The following is a 4,057-nucleotide window of genomic DNA, read 5'->3' as shown; positions in this document are numbered from 1 at the left end:
GTAGAAAACATTGTAAAGTTGCGAGTAAAACGTTTTCTAACGATAGAAGTGCGAAGGTTAGGTTAGGTTAGGTTAGTTTGAGCTAGGTAGCGTCGTGAAACTACCAAAAACGACGTCATCTAACGAGATAGTGTTGTTTTATTGCGAGTATTAAACTGCGATAGGTGAAATGTTGTGAAAGCACACAAAACGGCATGAACAAGCCAAATACTGCGTGTTCTACCGTTACAAGTGCGAAACTGCTATATTGTGATATTCTCGTTAAAGCGCATGCAAGCATCTTGAAACCTTAAAAACAATATCATTTAGCGAGATACAGCGTTCTGTACGGCAATAAGTTGGTGAAAAACTGTGAGGTTATGCAAATATCGTAATTGTGAACAAAACAGTGTAATAGAGCGTTTTTAGATACAAGTGCGAATGTTAGGTTAGGTTAAGATATGAACCGTCGTAAAACCGCATTAAACAATGTCAATTAGTGAGATGCAGTGTTTTTCACCATTAAAAGTGGGGAACTGCGATATCTAATGTGAAAGCGCTTGCAACCGTCGTTAGGTTAGGTTAGGTTAGGTTAGGTTAGGTTAGGTTAGGTTTGGTTAGGTTAGGTTAGGTTAGGTTAGGTTAGATTAGGTTAGGTTGGGTTGAGTTGGGTTAGGTTAGGTTAGGTTAGGTTAGGTTGGGTTAGGTTAGGTTAGGTTAGGTTAGGTTACGTTAGGTTAGGTTAGGTTACGTTAGGTTAGGTTAGGTTAGGTAAGGATAATTTGGTTAGGTTAGGTAAGGTTAGGTTAGGTTAGGTTAGGTTGGGTTGGGTGTTGTTGGGTTGGGTTGGGTTGGGTTAGGTTGGGTTAGGTTAGGTTAGGTTACGTTAGGTTAGGTTAGGTTAGGTTACGTTAGGTTATGTTAGGTTAGGATAGGTTACGTTAGGTTAGGTTAGGTCAGGTAAGGTTAGGTTACGTTAGAATAGGTTAGGTTAGGTTAGGTTACGTTAGGTTAGGTTAAGTTAGGTTAGGGGAGGTTTGGTTATGTTAGGTTAGGTTAGCTTAGGTTAGGTTAGGTTAGTTTAGGTTAGGTTAGGTTAGGTTAGGTTGGGTTGGGTTGGGTTAGGTTAGGTTAGGTTAGGTTAGGTATGGTTAGGTTAGGTTAGGTTAGGTTACGTTAGGTTATGGTATGAACCGTCGTAAAACCGCATTAAACATTGTCACTTAGTGAGATGCAGTGTTTTTCACCTTTACAAGTTGGGAACTGTGATATCTAATGTGAAAGCGCTTGAAATCGTCGTAATGTTGTAGAAAACAATGTAAAGTAGCGAGTAAAACGTTTTCTAACGATAGAAGTGCGAAGGTTATGTTAGGTTGAGTTATGTTAGTTTAAGCTAGGTAGCGTCGTGAAACTACCAAAAACAACGTCATCTAACGAGATAGTGTTGTTTTATTGCGAGTACGAAACTGCGATAGGTGAAATGTTGTGAAAGCACACAAAAAGGCATGAACAAGCCAAATACTGCGTGTTGTACCGTTACAAGTGCGAAACTGCTATGTTGTGATAATCTCGTTAAAGCGCATGCAAGCATCGTGAAACCTTAAAGAACGATGTCATTTAGCGAGATACAGCGTTCTGTACTGCAATAAGTTGGTGAAAAACTGTGAGGTTATGCAAATATCCTAATTGTGAACGAAACAGTGTAATAGAGCGTTTTTTAATACAAGTGCGAATGTTAGGTTAGGTTAAGATATGAACCGTCGTAAAACCGCAATAAACAATGTCACTTAGTGAGATGCAGTGTTTTTCACCATTACAAGTCGGGAACTGCGATATCTAAAGTGAAAGCGCTTGCAAACGTCGTTAGGTTAGGTTACGTTAGGTTAGGTTAGGTTACGTTAGGTTAGGTTAGGTTAGGTTTGGTTAGGTTAGGTTAGGTTAGGTTAGGTTAGGGTATGTTAGGTAAGGTCTGTTTAGGTAGGGTTAGGTTAGGTTGGGTTATGTAAGGTTAGGTTAGGTTAAGATATGAACCGCGCTAAAACCGCATTAAACAATGTCACTTAGTGAGATGCTGTGTTTTTCACCATTACAAGTCGGGAACTGCGATATCTAATGTGAAAGCGCATGAATCCGTCGTAATCTTGTAGAAAACATCGTAAAGTAGCGAATAAAACGTTTTCTAACGATAGAAGTGCGAAGGTTCGGTTAGTTTGAGCTAGGTAGCGTCGTGAAACCACCAAAAACGATGTCATCAAACGAGATAGTGTTGTTTTATTGCGAGTACGAAACTGCGATAGGTGAAATATTGGGAAAGCACACAAAATGGCATGAACTAGCCAGATACTGCGTCTTGTGCCGTTACAAGTGCGAAACTGCTTTATTGTGATATTCTCGTTAAAGCGCATGCAAGTATCGTGAAACCTTAAAGAACGATGTCATTTAGCGAGATACAGCGTTCTGTACTGTAATAAGTTGGTGAGAAACTGTGAGGTCAAGCCAATATCGTAATTGTGAACGAAACAGTGTAATTGAGCGTATTTAGATACAAGTGCGAATGTTAGGTTAGGTTGAGATATCAACCGTCGTAAAACCGCATTAAACAATGTCACTTAGTGAGATGTAGTGTTTTTCAACATTACAAGTCGGGAACTGCGATATCTAATGTGAAAGCGCATGAAACCGTCGTAATCTTGTAGAAAACATTGTAAAGTTGCGAGTAAAACGTTTTCTAACGATATAAGTGCGAAGGTTAGCTTGACTTATGTTAGTTTAAGCTATGTAGCGTCGTGAGACCACCAAAAAGGACGTCATCTAACGAGATAGTGTTGTTTTATTGCATGTACGAAACTGCAATAGGTGAAATGTTGTGAAAGTACACAAAGCGGCTTGAACAAGCCAGATACAGCGTGTTGTACCGTTACAAGTGCGAAACTGCTATAATGTGATATTCTCGCTAAAGCGCATGCAAGCATCGTGAAACCTTAAAGAACGATGTCATTTAGCGAGATACAGCGTTCTGTACTGCAATAAGTTGGTGAAAAACTGTGAGGTTATGCAAATATCCTAATTGTGAACGAAACAGTGTAATAGAGCGTTTTTTAATACAAGTGCGAATGTTAGGTTAGGTTAAGATATGAACCGTCGTAAAACCGCAATAAACAATGTCACTTAGTGAGATGCAGTGTTTTTCACCATTACAAGTCGGGAACTGCGATATCTAAAGTGAAAGCGCTTGCAAACGTCGTTAGGTTAGGTTACGTTAGGTTAGGTTAGGTTACGTTAGGTTAGGTTAGGTTAGGTTTGGTTAGGTTAGGTTAGGTTAGGTTAGGTTAGGGTATGTTAGGTAAGGTCTGTTTAGGTAGGGTTAGGTTAGGTTGGGTTATGTAAGGTTAGGTTAGGTTAAGATATGAACCGCGCTAAAACCGCATTAAACAATGTCACTTAGTGAGATGCTGTGTTTTTCACCATTACAAGTCGGGAACTGCGATATCTAATGTGAAAGCGCATGAATCCGTCGTAATCTTGTAGAAAACATCGTAAAGTAGCGAATAAAACGTTTTCTAACGATAGAAGTGCGAAGGTTCGGTTAGTTTGAGCTAGGTAGCGTCGTGAAACCACCAAAAACGATGTCATCAAACGAGATAGTGTTGTTTTATTGCGAGTACGAAACTGCGATAGGTGAAATATTGGGAAAGCACACAAAATGGCATGAACTAGCCAGATACTGCGTCTTGTGCCGTTACAAGTGCGAAACTGCTTTATTGTGATATTCTCGTTAAAGCGCATGCAAGTATCGTGAAACCTTAAAGAACGATGTCATTTAGCGAGATACAGCGTTCTGTACTGTAATAAGCTGGTGAGAAACTGTGAGGTCAAGCCAATATCGTAATTGTGAACGAAACAGTGTAATTGAGCGTATTTAGATACAAGTGCGAATGTTAGGTTAGGTTGAGATATCAACCGTCGTAAAACCGCATTAAACAATGTCACTTAGTGAGATGTAGTGTTTTTCAACATTACAAGTCGGGAACTGCGATATCTAATGTGAAAGCGCATGAAACCGTCGTAATCTTGTAGA

Source organism: Rhipicephalus microplus, unplaced genomic scaffold (genome assembly GCF_043290135.1).
Source record: "Rhipicephalus microplus isolate Deutch F79 unplaced genomic scaffold, USDA_Rmic scaffold_46, whole genome shotgun sequence".
Classification (NCBI taxonomy): domain Eukaryota; kingdom Metazoa; phylum Arthropoda; class Arachnida; order Ixodida; family Ixodidae; genus Rhipicephalus; species Rhipicephalus microplus.
Note: the sequence above shows the minus strand (reverse complement) of the source record.